General features: G+C 46.5%; 1 protein-coding gene across 2 annotated transcripts in view; it reads right to left on the bottom strand.

Moving 5' to 3' along the window:
- The window catches only part of CLIP2 (CAP-Gly domain containing linker protein 2), a 78,969-nt gene extending 65,638 nt beyond the window's left edge, over positions 1-13,331 (bottom strand). The window contains exon 1 of one of the 2 annotated variants that reach the window (XM_030962502.1): positions 12,915-13,331. The gene's annotated coding sequence lies outside the window, so the exon portion shown is untranslated. The remainder of the gene's footprint in view (positions 1-12,914) is intronic. The other variant, XM_030962500.1, reaches the window with a different exon arrangement.
- Positions 13,332-17,034: the final 3,703 nt, after the last annotated feature.

Raw genomic sequence — 17,034 nt, 5'->3', positions numbered from 1 at the left:
GGTAATTCTATCATGATATTTTATGTATTGACTTGCTTTATGGCCTGAATATCAGGGGTATCTTTAAGAGGATCCAGGGCAGGTTGCAGCCTGGATTGCTCCGTTCAGTCGCTCTCTCCAGAGCGCTCCGAATGCCATGGGCCGGGGAATGTGAGTCACATTGGCTCAGATTAAAAAGGGGAACTGTCTTGGGGTGATTTTATGATGATATTTTATTTACTCATCTGCTTTATGCTCAGAATTTTGGTGTTATCTTTAAGAGGAGCTGGTCTCACAGCCTGGGACCGCTCCGGTCAATCTCACTCCAGTATGCTCCGGGGATGCTGCCTCGTTCCTCTTGTTGGATTGGGTTTTTTGCTAGCTTGAAGCAAGAGTTATCTACTCTTCTCTTCCCCTGAGCCTGCAGGCTGTAGCAGGAATCCTCCTTTTTGGATTTTTGTTCCCTTGATCTCTTTCTGCCTTGGCTTGTTTATCTTTTCGGCCCGGCTGGGGAGCAGTGGGGCTGCCCCGAATGGGAGAGCTCGGAGGAGCTGAACCACCTCAACAAAGGGCATGAAACCCACCAAGAGGGCACTGAACCCATCAACAGGGCTTTAAACAGACCAACAGGGCTTTAAACCCACCAACAGGGCACTGAACCCACCAACAGGGCACTGAACCCACCAACTTCGGCTGCTGAGAGGAAATTCAGCAGCTTTCCCATCTGCTCTGCTCCGGGCTGAGCTCATCGTCCCTCCCACAGACAAAGGGACTGTCACCATGATCCAGGCCATGTGGCCAGCCCTGTCCTTTTCTTCCCTGAGCATTTTTGGCTTTTTTTGTTCTGCTGTGGGTGGGTAAGTTCCTGGGAGCTCATATCTAGCATTTATTCAATCCTTTACCCCCCCATTTTTTTTTTCATTAATAAACAGTTTTTGGGGTTTTTTTTCCCACTACTATCAATTTCTCTCAGTGGCAGAAGGGTGTTGCTGAAGCCCTTTTCTCTTTGGAGGAAACACTCATTCCAGAGCACAATCTCCTGAAATTTGTCTCCAAAACTGAGACAGGAACTGTTCTCAATTGAGTACAGATTTACAGCCAAGAAAAACCTTTCACCAGGAGCAATGTATCTGGATATACCTGGCCAGCACACATTAAAAACAAACAACTGGAGGTGCTCAGAGTCAATTATTTCATAATTGATATAATAAATAATTATATTATTTATTATACCGATTTATTAATTGACATAATAGATAATATATAATTGATATAATTTCATAATAACACAAACCAAGGACTGGAAGAAAAAGTCTTTGGCCACACAGCTTATCCACAGACAGTTTCTGTGCTTCATCCATCCCTGTTACCCTGAGGAAGGCACACCAGTGCTTGCTTGGCAGATGGAGTAACATCTATTCAGGACAGCAATGAGTTACAAAGCAGACACCCAGACCCAGCACACTCCCCAGAGGAAAGTCCTCATGGGTATACACAAAATAAGGATCTCCTCACCTCCACTCACAACAACTGCAAGACACAGGAACATGTTTCCAGACACCAGACTGAGTTGGCCTGTATCCCATCCTGTGCCTGGTGCTTCCTTCTGGCTGGATCTGGGTGGAAGAAGTGTTTACCCAGCATGACACCCTGGGCAAGCCCTGGGGATTTCACTGTAAGAGCAGAACCATGTGGAATTCCAGCCAGCTGTATCTGAATACTGCTTCACAGTCTGGTCTAGATTTAGGTTTCTAATTTTCTGAATTTGAAAATTCACATGTAAGAAATTAAATTTGAATTTTTCAGTCAGAGATGCACAGACCTTTTTAGGGATGAGCCCCATAGGAAAAAAAGGTAAAGAACAGCATTTAATTATCAGACTGAGGGAAATCAACATTATCATGTTGTCTGAAAGGTTAATGATAACAACAATGCAGAGAAACAGAACAACACTTTTTAAAAAAGAATTTTGACTTTTGCAAATAATCAGTAACTTCAAAGAGAACTATTTGGATAGGGAAAGGTTAGCACAAGAAAGTATCTAAGACAACTTTTTGAGAATCAATTGCTTGTGCCATTATTTAAACACTATTCCATCTTTCCTCATGTGCATGCTACAGATGAGGAGCACCAGGGTTTGGGATGCAGCACGTTTGCAAGTGGAATTTCAGCCCTTTTCAGGGTTATCATGGCTCAGTCTACACAAAGGCTCTTGCATTAGCCTCCAAGAGATTTCAGGGTTTCATCCACTGATCTCTGTCATTCTCTTCACAATCATTGGGTTTCATCCCCTGACTTCTGTCAGAGACTGTGGGACTCTGGGTGAGAGCAAACTCACCTTAGAACAGCCCTGGAGCCACCCCTGCTGCCCCTCTGAATCAAACACCACCACTGAAGGCAGAAACCTTCAGCATCAGGCACTGTGAATGTTCAAAACAGCAGGTGAAGCTCAGCATCTCCCTGAAAATAAAATGCTCGAGAAGAATGTGATCCCCTGATCACTGGAGTATAAGCACACAGAATAAAGGCAAAAAGCTTTCAGAGCCAAATCTGGTGCTCTTTTATTAGGCCTTATATAAAACCTTTACTGGCCTAAAGATACTGATTTCTTTTTTGAAGTTCTTTTATTTCTTGTTTCTGAGCATTTGGTTGCATCCACTCCATATTTCCAAGCCTTTCTGCACCTTCCCCACTCCCAGGAAAAAGAGATTTTCAGGCAGCAAAGCCCCATCTCCTGAAGTTCTTACTCCTGGATATTTTACTGCCAATGTCCCATGGCAGGGACAGGAGCAAATAAAGATTTGGTGCCCCAAGCTCCCAACCTCGCAACACTGACCATGCTGCAAAGGTGGGTTAGGGATTTCAAGAACAGAATTTTGCCTTGAAATCCAAATCCAAGGGCCAGACTTGTGTGAAAGGGCCAGGAAATGAATCCCATCAGAGACAGGATATGATAACGCCAAACTGCAGCTTTGCTGATGGAGACAGAGATTATGCTGAGAAGAAAAGGCCATTTTATCTTTTAATTCCTTAAGATGCTCCATCCCATCCAAGGTAATTCTACCATTCCCTTCTCACTTCTCTGATTAGTTACTCGTGACAAGCCAGCAGAAACCCATTTCTGAAGCACGTGGCAGATTAGGAGTAAATCCTTGCACTTAACTCAAGTATAGAGGAAATGAGACACTCATTTTTAATTAAGGTCAGACTCCTCTCCCAAGAAAACCTTTCCTTCTCCCATAGAGGGAATGGAGACAAAGCACTGCAAGAATGAAAGGTGTGAAAAATGCATATTTTATGATTGGCTTTTGGCAAATATTAAAATGAATATTCCATGTGTTATGTTAGAAAGTTATGCTGTATTAATTTTCTTAAGTAGTGTGTTAAACGTAGTTTTAGGTTATAACAATGTTAAAATAGAAACTATGCAATGTGAGATACTTTTTTAAGGAGACGAACGAGGTATTCCCACCGAGGTAGCAGCCACAGGACACCTCAATCTTTCAGAGAAAAAGAATTTATTGCTCCATTATCAGAAGAAATGAACCTCTTCCTGCCTCACTCAGCCCTCGACACAGTCAGGATTCAGAGGAAGAAGCTGACACTGGCCAGAGAGAATCCTGTGTTTGAATGGAATTTATGCATCATGTGGGAGCTGCATGAATATGCAACAGGCTGTTGCTTTTAAGGGTTAATCCTCTGTTAACGTGGGGCCTTTTCTGGGCTTATTTTGCCCAGAAAGAGGTACCTGGACAGTCCCTAACTCTGTTTTTATTGTCTCTTATTGTCCTAATCCAAATTGTCTAAATTTTTATTACTCTAATTATATTACTATTTTAATAACCATTTTATTACTATTAAACTTTTGAAATTTTAAAAACAAGTGATTGGTGTTTTTCACAAAAGAAACATACTGCTCACAGTTTCATGTAGGGAAAATCAGGGAATTCTGTCAGCCATCAGGTTTTTTTCTCTTGCAGTTGCAGAATTCAAATAGGTTTTCAGCCATAAAGCTCCATTGTCACTACATCATTTCCCTGACAAGTGTGAAGTGTTGTTAACCTCAAGAGAAGGTGTGTTTAGTCTTCTTGCTCACTCAAATTTTGTAAAAAATAGCACAGAATGCCAAGAGAAAGCCTAGAGGAGTTTAATTTAAAAGCTCAGGTATTTTTAAAACTAATTCTAACCTCACTGATAGACCAAACATCCTGTGATTTACTTCTAAACCAAGATTTTTTTAAAGGAACAATATGCAAAACCCTCCTATTGCACTCTAAAAACCACAATGCAAATCCTGAGGCAGAGTGCAGAGAGAAGAAGCCAAAGTACATTGAAGGAAGTCATGACATGACCTGTGGAGCAATTTATGGGCTGGATGAGCTTGTGCTCCTCACACTGGCAGAATGCCTCCTGTGGACTGATACAGCAGATAGCAACAGTTCTGTACTAATTGCAGAGCACAACTATGTCTAATTTGTGGGGAAAATCCTGGACATGGTGTTGGTTCTGGAGGAGTTTCTGCTCCCTGGAGTTCATCCCTGGGGTCAGGGGACAGTGTCCCTGCAGAGACTCATTAGGGGCACGACACCAAAGCTGCAGGAAGGGAACAGAATGTACACAGAGGTTTCACAACTGCTGTCCTGCAGGTCAGTTCAGACTTGATTTATCACCACTCTATTCCATTAGAGAATGAGGCTTTGATAAAATCCAAGTTCCCTACTCACAGAAAGTCTTATTTGTCAAAAACAGCATCTGGAAGAGAAACATGAGGAGAGCAAGCCAAGTGCAGAAACACAAGGATACATGACATATATATTCCATTATAATGGCTTGGCATTTGTCTGCTGGAGAAACAATTTCTTTAATTAAATATGAGCTATACAACAACCCAGCCATGCTGTGCTGTGCAGAGCTGCAGAAGGATCTGAACTTTTGGAATTTCCTAGCTTTTGACTGTTGATTTAGCACAGCACTAAAGTTCACCCTGGCACTTTATCTGTTACTAACTGGAGTTCAGATGAATACATATATTTTAATTTGTGCATTTCTATAACATAACCTCTGTCCTGAACTTTGATTATGAAACAAAACCAGGACCTGGGTCTCTTCTGCCCTGATTTTTCCCCTTTTACAAGGCAGGCTCTGCAGGCCAGCCTGTCTGATGGCACTGCAGTTGCACCACTTTAAACTTGCAGATGATTTGGTTAATAAAACTAGAATGCAACAAGTTTCTGGTGTGCCTTGGGACACACTGGGCTTGCCCTGAAGTCCTCAGTGTGCTCCACTAATGCTGTCCAGTGTCCACACACACCCTCAAGTGCGCCAGGAAAAGGCACCATGTTAATGCAGTCCTTTTTGTGTGAAGGAGACCTGGTCATCCCAGGATGAAACAGAAACCTTGCCCTGGGCCACTGCAGGTGTAACATCTACTACAGAATCTCCTCAGAACAACCCCAGTGCAAACATCAAGGGAAACCTGGCCCTGCCTCTCCACAAACTGCCAAAAGCTCAGGCAGGGATGCAGGATGGGAAAACACAACCCTGCCCTGCTGCAGCCCCTTTCCATGAGTTCTGAAACCACTGTACGAGATATTTCATTCCTTTTTCAGCTTCTGCTGCCCAGGAAAGCCCCCAGAAGTTGTCAGTCCCAATTTATCCAAGCCAGCCTTCTGCCCACCTGTGCCCTTTGCACAGCTCCGACCCCCTCCCCTTGTGCCCAGCTGCCAGGAGAGCTCTGCCCTTGCTCTGCCTTCTCTGTGCCACTGTGAGCAAGCAGTGCTCTCCTTTGAGGAGTCCTGGGGTATGAGACTCACCAGTTCTGGGTCATCTCAGCTGACTTCTCCAAGCCTCCTCAGTTGAACTCAGTCTGTTCTAGACATGGGCAACCCAAAGCGCAGGCTGCATCCCAGGCAACCTCACAGGCCAGGGACAAACTTTGTGCCAAATACTGTGAGCTGACAGAATCTCATTCCTTCAAACAAAGCAACTGTTCACAAAAGTTTAAAGAACAATTAACCCCCCTTCACACTCTGGGTGTTAAGATACAACAGCAGGGAAGCTAAAAAGTAAATACAGACTATGGTGGTACCAGTGGGGTTGGAAGGGACCTCTAAAGATCCAACCTCTAGTGACCCATAGCTAAGATCCAGCACTGACAGCCAGGACTCCTGCTTCCTCCTGCCACAGGGGTCACTGATGCCCTGGCTGCACACAGAGGGATGGTAACAGTGCCAGTCTGCCAGCTGAGGGGGCAGAGCAGGGGGTTACACCACTGGTACCTCTGGAAAGAGCTGAGGTCACCAAAGCAAAGACACTGAGCAGCAGCAAACCCCCTCTCCCTGTGGGACACCAAGTGCAAGCCCCATGCCCTGTCCCCACACAAGCATCCTGCTTGCTGTGCTGATGGAACAGAGCAATGCTGGACACAGCTGTTCCCAGCAGCACCCTCCTCCTCCTCCCTGCTGATTCACCAGCCCAAACTCAGCCTTCCATTTCAGCAATGACCTCTGGGCTGTGTGCATTAATTGCTGCTTTCTCTACAAACACTGCTAACCCTCACTGACACTGCCATATCCACACAGCTCCCACCACAACCAGTGGTGCAGACAAGAACAGTAATCTGGAGAGTTTGCTTCCAGTCATTTTGTGTTAATCATAGAGTTTCTTAATTTACCACTGTAACCTCAATCATGTCATACACCTCTCACACAACAGGAGTATGGATAGATCAGGGACCTTAAAGTACAAGAAAAAACATATCTCATTCAAATTACACCCCTATCATATTCAAATTACATTCCTATCAATGACCAAAATCATAATTTTGGCAAGTTATCATACTGACAGATAGGATCCAATTTGATATGTTATCTCCTCCTGCCACACGGATCCTTTTTCCTCACACCCTGCCTCGCAAAAGCCAATGTTTCCTGTGGATTGCACCACAGGGAGAGAGGCAAGATCCCAGCTCAGCCTCTGGGCACTGAGCCCCACCAGCAGCACAGGATGGCTCCCTAGGATGAAATGCACGGGGAGGTTGGGATTGCAGCTTCTAGGGAGGGAGAAGACAAATCCCCACCCTGTGCAGTCAGATTGCACAGCAGGTGTGCAGACCCGACATGCCCACCCCACAGGACCTGCTGGGCTGGCAGGAACAGGAGATGTTGCCACATCTGGGCCAGGCTGTCAGTGCCAGCCTCCTCCCACAGCAGCGGGACCAGCAGGAGCTGGGGTGCTCCATTTCTGGTGGCTTCAACCAGCAGCTCTGTCCAGACACTGCCATGCCACTGAGGAGCACACACAGCAGTCTGTGATGTGTAGATGCCAACAGCCAAAAAGAAAGGGTCTGCATAGACAGATCAGTGCTAAAAATGAGATTTAATTGCTCATATCTCTGGAGATAAGAGCCTGCACTCAGCCTGCAAGCAGGTAGGCAGGACAGATGGAGCAGCCCACCCTACTCCTGGAGTACCACAGCACTACCTGTTCCAGCTGGAGCTTCAGAGTCACCACGTGGCCCTGGCTGTTCCCTCACTTCTTACAGAAACAGGCTGCTTCTGTACCACTAGTGCAGGCAAAGCCACAATGATGATTGTGTACAGAGATCAGATATAATCTCATCTAGCCAAGCAAGTACAGTGCCCTTACAACAGCAGCCTCCCTACATCACAATGCAGAGCAGTGGCACAACATCTCTAACTCAAACTGGTCGTGTTTCAGCCAAAAGGGAAGAGCAAAAACTGAATTGTCACTCCTAACAATGGCAATCAAAGCTGCTGACACCCTGAGGCACAGTGCATCACAGCACTCCATAAACCTGAATCATATGATCACCAAAAAGCACCATTTGACTTTGACATTTCCATGTCAGTGTGCTGGAAGTGCTCCTACACCTTCCCAGCACCTAGCCAATATGCTCTGGGGAGATTCAGAATTAAAAAAGGAATAGTGCTTGCAGATGCTTCAGAGATATCAAGATTAAGCTTGCAGGAGGCATTGATATTGCCAGTATTTACTAGAAATATACCTAAATATATGTACACATATAAACAAAGTTTTCCTATGGATGAGACTCAGCAAGTTGAAAAAGCTACTACAGGGGCCCCAGTAAAAGCCCACATAAACAGACAGATAAAAGAGTGAAAGGCAAAACATCCTTCCTCCAACAGGCATCCTCTGTCTCAGCAGCATTTCCACACAAGCCTGCATTTCTGTGCCATACTGTCCATCATTAAATCTCCATTAGGGATGGCTGGTGGATCAGCTCAAGATGCCAAACTTACCAGCTGGGAAACAAAAAACAAAAGTCCAGAGGGGGAAAAAAAAAAAAAGAAAGGCACTTATGCAAGGTTGCAGACTGACCTGCTCCAATTTGCATAGTAAGGATTTCAGTTATAAAACAAATAGCTAAATGTTAAATATAGCCAAGGAGGAGGCTTGATTCACCAGGGCCAGCTTCATGCTGATGGGAGCCACAGAGGCAGCACAGGACACAATATACAACAACAAACATGAGGCTACAAAGCTCATTAAACACAACTGGAGAGGCCTCTTTCTCTAGGGAGGTTTGTTCTGCAGCCAGGACAGTCCCTGCATCCAGGGGAGGCACTTGCAGGTCATCAATGTGAGTGTTCACAAGGGATGGGAAATGTTGTTGGTTTCAACAGGCAGCTGCTTTTTGTGCCTGTCGGGCTGCTGAAGAGTTTCCAGTACCAATTACAGCACACAGACGTGGTCAGAGCATGATGCAACAGGGAAATAGGGGAGGAATACACCAAAGGAAGAAAAAGAACAGATCAGCCAGAGAAATCCTTTGTCAGTGACTATGTCAGGAGCTGGTGCCTCAGGCTGGAAACCTTCCCTGCCCCAGCAGAGGATGTGCTGCAAAAGAAGTTCATGCTGCAAAAGAAGTTGTGTTGCTTTTTGTCAGTGAAACAACTCTGTCCTTTGTACAGAAACAGGCAGATAGGCAAAGTGACAATGACAACAACAAAACAAAGGGGAAAACACGACAGAAAACAGTTCACACTGAGCCAGACTGCCCAGAGAGGCTGTGCAAATTCCTTCATTGCTATGTTATTCTTTGAAAAATAAAAATCTTCAAACCTCTGCCTTGAATGACAGGTGAAGACAGATCCAATCTGGAACAGACAGATGGATCAAATGATTTCTTGAAGTTTCTGTGAAATCTTCCCAGTGTAACCAATATCCACGTGGTCTTTACTACACTATGCAAGTTATTCAGTAAAATAAAATAGAATTAATTTCGACCAAGAGCTCTGGCACAGGCAATACAATTTAATTTGCATTACCTTTTTAAAGGAAGCATGTGTGAAAGCACAGGAAAGGGATTTATAAGGAGCAGAAAGGGATTTAAAAATTACAAGATCCACATACCCAACATCCCCAGAGCATTTCATTCACAAACCTCAAAGGAGGTCAGAATTCCAACACCCTTTTTGGACCTGGGAGAAATAGATAGAAAGAAATTATTTGTCTCAAGACTTCTGAAAAAACAGTGGCAGAGATGGCACCACTATCTCCCTGAATATCTAACCCATCAAAGCACTTGGGAAGTCTTTCTGAAGTGTCTATTTTGTAGACACAAAGTATAAATATTTTCAAAAATAATCATTTGGCTTTCACAGGGAATCAACAGCAGAATTCAGAGCATAAACTCTCAAAATAAACCAAAGTTTAGATTCCCTTTGTGCTTCAGCAGACTGGGATGAGGAGATGGGGACTCCATGGCAGGCTCAGAAACTGCAACATGGAATTTTGCCAGTCTGTGCCACATTCCTCTGCAACTATGCAGGTGATTAAACATTGGCTCAATACAAATAAATAACTGAAATAAAAGTATCACTTAATTTCAGTGCCGGCTGAAGTTAGCATCATATTTAATTCCATCATTCTGAAGTAACAAAAAACAACCAAAAAAAAAAAAAAAAAAAAAAAAAAAAGAAAAAGTTGGCTTTATTTCTTCACACATCTTTCTTTGCTTATGTTGCATCTGAGCCAGCCATGGCTGTTTTATAGACAGTTTCACTTATTTAAAATAGGGTAATAAAAACTGTACCAGTGTATGGGAATGATTTCCAAAAAGTCTGATGCAGAAACATCGTAGCTTGCGGTAAGTTTTGTTTAAAAGGGGTTTCTACAGGATCTTTTTTTCAAGAATAGCAGAAAGTATCAGTCACATGCACAGAAGTCATTTTTCCACAACAAGAGCTACTGCACAATCATATAAAAGCAAGAAATGAAATGCAGCTATGAGGGAAGTGCATTTGCTTTGTCCTGTTCAGCATCACCACTGCTCAGAGCACACAGGCTGCTCTCAGCAGAGCAGGGAAAGGCTCCAAGAGCACGGGGGTGCTGCAGAAAGAGACTTTGTACAGTGGCACACTGAGAATTCTGTGTGTCCCCATCAGTGTCAGCCACGGAGAAAGAGCTTCCACGTGGCATGAGACAGGGAGGACCCACATGGAGAAAACAGGAATGGAGTAGGACACAAAAAAGATCAAGCCCAATTCCTTACTCTAACCCGGGATTCTGGAGTGAGCATGGACAGTTCATCTTTATTCAGCAACTTAATGTGGTTGTTTTACAAAATTGACCAGTAAAACAAAGGCTAAGTCACGCTGGAGTCTGACACCACCAGGACTATCATCACCAAGGTGCTCTCCCTGGGCAACAAGACCTGAAATTCTACCATAAACACCACAAGAACAGTGACAAAAGAATAACAGCCAGAAACTGATTACTGGGGGCATTTAAGTCAGCAACAGAGGAAAAAACAGTGCTCTCAACCCATGTCAGCAACTTCCTTGGTCATTCTTGAGCCCTTGGGAGATGAAGAGGGAAAGAATCACAAGGTATTTATAAAAGGCATCCATGAAAAAATAGATCTCTCCATAAATATCTAGAGATATCTCTATAGATAAGTGCACACCAGTGTCTAACACAGGCTGGCAACAAGTCACATCCAGGTCTAGCTACCCATACCTGGCCTTTCCCAGAGCTTTAAAAGCATCTAAACCTTGCCATGCATTGTACTCTCTGCAAAGTGGTACCAACATCAGGTACCTGGGGTATGGAACTCACTTTTTATATTGTCTCCTGTCCTCACCAGAATTATAAAACACCCTCTCAAAAAAAAAAAAAATTCCCAAGTTTCATGGACAGAGGCAGCATTTTGATAAATAAACCCAACAGCCTCAATCAGGGGGTAGAACACACGCCTTGACCCATTTTAATCACCCAACAACACCACAAAGAATCAACCTGGATCTCCTTAGAGAGCCACATCCCTTGGTACCAAAAACCCCCCCTCTGGATTCTCCATCACTTCTTCTGCCAAACCAAAAAGCACAAGTGGGGATAAAGAGGAAACACACCAGGAACTGCTCCTTGCTTGTACATTATGGCAGCCTCCAAGGCTAGAGGAGCCCATACCAACCTTGGCCTCAGCAGATAATCCCATCCATACTGATTCTAAGAGCATCTTCTGGAAAAACACATGAAGTTTCCCTTAACTGAAGGCAGCCCCACATCTCTGCTCCTGAGATGACAGACAGGCTCCAGCACAGCTTCTCCCTGCTGTGCTGCAGGGGCTGGTGCTAATGTTGTCACTTGTGCCACGTCTCAGAGCCGAGCCTTTGAAGTCCTGTACTCCCAGAGATTTCTGGTAGGCAGTGACAACTTTCATGAGAACACAGCTGTTTGATGCAGAGTCCCTCCTTCCTAATCCCTGGCAGGCTCTAACAGCAGGCAGGTAATTTCTTAAAATGCTGCATCTCAGACCCAGCTGTAAAATCAGGAGCTGCACTATGTTCAAAAGCATCACCACACCAGCAATGACAGACCCGTGCTGATTAACGGGGCTCTCCTGGAGCACTGATGGGGACAGGAATGCTCTTACCAGGCAGCTGGGCAGAGGCTGAGGCCAACAAGCCTGGCCAGGCACCCCAGATGTATCTCTGTCCACATGCAGACCTGTTCTTGAGTTGCAAGTCACCCTCAAGGAAACACTTCTAGCCGGCAGGAATGGATGGACGGGTAAAAGTTGACATCCATTCCAGCAGGATGAGTTTCTGAGCCAAGGTTTGTAGGCCTGTGAGACTGATGCTCAGCAGAGCAGCAAATAACACTCGCTGCTGACACAGTGCTTTGTCTCCCAGCGCTTCCAAAACGCCGCTGCAGCCTCTCTGGGTACTGTGGAGATAACAACTCCTGCCTCTGCCTGCATCCCTGGATGCTGCCCCAAACACCCTTTGCTGTTTGGGGTCAGGAGACACAAGGGGCAGAGCCCTCCTTCACCTGCCTGGCTGCTCATGCCAATGTCAGCAGCTCAACCTGGGCCTTCCTCAGAGGCACATCTCGCAACAGACAAAAAACCCACATCAGATCCTGCAGGATGTGGTTAATGTCATATCTGGATCGTTAAACAAGAAAAACCAAGCGAGGACACTGAGCCCAGCAAGCAGCCGAGCCTCACAGAGACAAAAGACAAATTCCCTCCCGTTCCGAACCCAAAACTCGCTCGGCCATGGATGCTGACACCCCCTCCCACCTCGGTCTCCATGGCACCAGGCCGCTCCAAGGCGCCGTTCCCGTGCCCCAGGAGCGGGGAGCGCGCCCCGCACCCGCCCGGGGCTCTGAGGGTGCGCGCCCCCGGCAGGCTCGGGGCTCTGAGGGTGCGCGCCCCCGGCAGGCTCGGGGCTCTGAGGGTGCGCGCCCCCGGCAGGCCCGCACCCCTCCCGCGGGGCCGGGGAGCCAGCCGGGCTGCCGGGGATGCTCGGTGCCTTCCCCAGCCCAAGGACAATGCCGCCCATCGGTACCGAGCGGCGCATCCCCGCTGCCCGGGCTCCTCCCGCACCCTCTCCATCCGTCCCTCCATGCCTTTGTTGTGCCGTCCCTCCCGCTGTCCCCCTTACCCTGTGCCGCCCTGCTGCGGGGCAGGGGGCTCGGAGCCGCCGCAGGATGCGAGCCCGGCCGGCAGCCGCCCTGCCACTCCCTGCGCGGCCGAGCCCGGAGCCGGGAGGAGGAGGAGGAGGAGGAGGAGGAGGGAGCTGGGCGGCGGCTCGGGCAGCGGGGGCGGAGGAGGATGCGGGGCCGGCACCGCCGCTGCTGCCGGGCCCACACGAACAAAGGGGCCGGTCCGGGGCCGCCCCGCGCCGAAATCCTCCTGGTTGCCGGGCCCTGGCGCCTCCCGGAATGGGGTGGGAGGGTGGAAAGGCAGCGCCGAGGCTCCTCCTGGCTGCCCGCAGCTCCGAGGGCTCCTGCTCTAAAATCTGAAATAATCGTAAAATCGCCTTTTGCTCGCTGGAGCCGCCGCCTCCCTCCCCGCGGCACTGGGATGGGGCTCTGGGAAGGAGGAGCTCTCCAGGCACACCTGAATTTAGGTGGTAGCGATTTTGATTGATACAAAAAGGGAAGGGCAAGAGATGCTTCCTATTAAAAAAAAAAAAGGAGAAGCCCTCTAATTAGCCGGGATTTAACGGGGAACGCAGCAAAGAGAACACATCTGCAGCTTGGAAACTCGTTGATTCAAAGCAAGGATGGCCGTGCTGGGGTGGTGATCATCACCTGGCCTTCACCTCTTCCTGCTGCTCCCTCCCAGAGCCGTGCCCGGGCTGATATTGCACGGAGATACAAGGGAGCAGGGCTATACAATCATTTAGGATGGAAAAGCTTTAAGCTCCTGGAGTCCCCAGCACTGACAAGGCCACCACTGCTCCATGTCCCCAGGTGCTAATTCTGCACATGTGCTAAATCCCTCCAGGGATTGTGGCTCCACCACTGCCCTGGGCAGCCTGTGCCAGGGCTGGACAACCCTTTTGATCAGGAAATTTTCCACAATGTCCAATCCAAACCTCCCCCGGTGCTCCTAGGGGCTGTTTTCTCTTGTCCTGTCCCTTGTTCCCTGGGAGCAGAGCCTGACCCCACCTGGCTGCACCCTCCTATCAGAGAGTTGTGGGGGGTGAGAGGGTCCCCCCTAAGCCTCCTTTTCTCCAGGGAAAGGAGCATCCCTAGCTCCCTCAGCTGCTCCTCATCAGAATTGTGTGCCAGACCCTTTGCAGCTCTGCTGCCTTTCTCTGTACATGTTCCAGCACCTGTCTGGTGCCTGTGCCCTCAAACTGCATCCCTAATTTAGACAGGAGTGGAAGTGCTTTGCACAAGGGCCATAACTCCATTCAGTGTACTTCATTACCTCTGCAGACACCCACATCACCCAAGGGGCAGCCCAGGATATTTTGCACATCAGATGCTGTGGTGGGAGGCCCCAGGGTATGCAGAAAGAGAGGAGGCTCCCACCCAGCAGCAATCCCCAGATTTGTGGCTGTGACGCTGCTCTGATTTGCCGGCAGGAGCCCAAAAAAGCAGAGATAGAAGTGAAGGAGGTGCAGGCACCAAAGCAGAGAAGAATGGAGCTGAGGTCAACTGAGCATCACCCAGAATATGAGATTTGACGGTCCTGGCTTTAGCAAGATGATCCAGTCCCAGGAGGCAGCTGTAGGCATCCTCATTTCTCATCTTGCAGGGAGGAAGCCAAAGTCAGAAGTGAAATGGTTGGTCCAAGCCAGAAATAGAACCTGAACACCTGACTTCAACGCCTCTGCTTCAACTGCTAGTTACTGTATTTCCCTGACATTTTCCTACATCCAAGCTCAAGTCATTGCTTTGCAGTCTGTGTACAAGAATTTTTGTCTCCCCTCCAATCTATAGTTGCCTAGGGAGACAGTATGGCACCAGGAGAAGAGTGAGATGAGAAGGTGCCTACTGAATCAGGCTTGGGCTCCAACAGGACTTCTCCATCCAGCTCCACCCCTGGTTTGCCAGCTCAGTCAGTCCCTGTCCTTAGGTCCAAGTCGCTTTCCTTATCCAAATGGTGGCAGAGCAATGATGGTGACCTCCCTTTGTGAGACTAACAAGAAGCATTACATGCAGACATGCCTTTGGTAAGGAGGAGTATAAATTTAAAGAAGTTCTGAAAAAAAATATCCTCTTTAATATTTTCAGGTGCTTCAGGGTAGGATTTCAAATCAGGAATTACTTAGAAGTTAAACCTCATTTTTGATCAATTGTACAATTTTATGCTCGATTTTATATACACTAATTTGTTCTCAGTACAAATAACTTCTGCATAAATGTTTAAATTACAGCCCTGTTCTGCATGACAAAGAAGGTCAGCAGGTCTGGGGTTATGTTTTGCCTGCAAAAAGTATGTGGTACCCACAGCAGCTGTGGGAGGAGAATCAATCCCACTGGCTTCAATGTGATGAAGCTAGAAAAAGTTCACAGCTCTTGCAGTCATTTCCTTGAATCATTTTGACAAATCTGCCTCTCTGCTAAAGTTTCTCTGGGGAATTTCTGGGGAAAGCAGGAAGGATCATCCAGGGACAGAGCTGTGGCAGTGATGTGGCTGAAGTGCCTGTGGACTTGAATTTGTGTCTTCTATCAAGTGCTCCCACAAAGCTGTCCCTCAGCTTCTGTTGTACCTGCTTGTCACAGAGCTTCAGGGTGACTGTAAGTGTTGAAATGCCATCATCCTACAGACACTACTATTTCCCAATAACCATTTCTTTATTCACAGGGCCTTATGTGCAGGAAAAGAACCCCTCATTGATGTCCCAGACATGGGAGGGCACAGGAGACACTTAAGTTCCAGCCTTGTTAATTTTACACAGGTGAGCAGAATAATAACTTTAATTAAACCATTATATGTAGAGAGCTGGTATGTAATCTCTGACATCTTTGGGCTATCACATTTTCCTGATAATACCCTCTACTACCCTCTTATTTTCTGTGATATGATATATATCTTGTTTTGAAAGGTGGCTTCTCACAGATAGGCAAAACTGTCTCCACTTGACTGATCCATTACTGGGATTTGACAAGTATTTGCATTAGCTGTTGGGCTCTCTAAAAAACTTCACTGCTGTTTTCTTTTAAATTACTCTGACAAAGAGAAGCATCACATAGACAATGTAACATAAAAACCAAGGGAATACTCATGCCTGCATCTAGGGAAACAAAAAGAGCAAACATTTGTGTTTTGCTGTTATCTATAGTGTTTAAATAAAGACAGACAAAATGTTGAAGTACCTTTCCATTTTATTCACCAGCATCAGAGATAAAGCACCTCTCTGCAAAGAGCTGATGAAACACTCAAATTGTCACATAGCAGTAAGTTACCCACCCTAATGCCCCAATCCTTCACTTGTTCCCCAAAGGCAGCAACTTTTCAAGATGCCAGTTCACATAAAGGCCACATGAAGGGGTGGCAACAAGACCCCAGGTGCCAACAAGGGTCATGAATTGAATCCCTTCATTCTTTTCCCTACCACAGGCCTAGAAATCCCTGCCTCTGTACTGTGGGAATTGAGTGGTGGCAGAAACTATATTTGAAAATATTGCACAACTTCATTAATGTCAACTTTCAGTTATGTGATTTCCAGCACCTCAAAGGTGCAGCTGCAATGACAGCCTAGGCTCCTACTGTTCAGTCAGGCTGACACTATAAAGAGCCTTCTGCATCTGGGGGCAGAACACAAAATTCCAGCACTGGTGGGAGGAACAAGATTAAAGCAGTGATCTGAAGAAAAGCTGTTTTTTTCTTTTGATTACAGAGCTGCTGAAAGATCTTCTTATCTTGAGGATCAGTGGCTGCTTTAGGCCTTACTCATTCTAGGCTAAGACTAAAGTTCAGAAATTTCTTATAAACAGTCTTTAAATGAAAATTAAGATCTTGCATGGTTGCAATGACTCAGCCAAGTGGCAACATGTTTTCAGGCATTTTATCTGACCCAGAGCCACCACAAGGCCTCTAATATCCAGCAGATTGTGTTGTGTCTAGATAGGTGAGAGAAACCTCTCAGCTTCAGACATTTATATCCAAGCCAACTGTCTAGGCTTTCTATGTAATGAGTGCAGAGGAACAGGCACTGGGGTAGAACTCCCCTCACTGTACTGCAGGCACCTAAAATGGATGAATTTCTCTCTAATGATGCTGTCCCACATCCATGAATTAAAGAGATATTTGAGAACTAGCCA

Source organism: Camarhynchus parvulus, chromosome 19 (genome assembly GCF_901933205.1).
Source record: "Camarhynchus parvulus chromosome 19, STF_HiC, whole genome shotgun sequence".
Taxonomy (NCBI): Eukaryota; Metazoa; Chordata; class Aves; order Passeriformes; family Thraupidae; genus Camarhynchus; species Camarhynchus parvulus.
The sequence above is the reverse complement of the archived record's forward strand: the minus strand, read 5'-3'. Positions and strand labels throughout refer to the sequence as shown.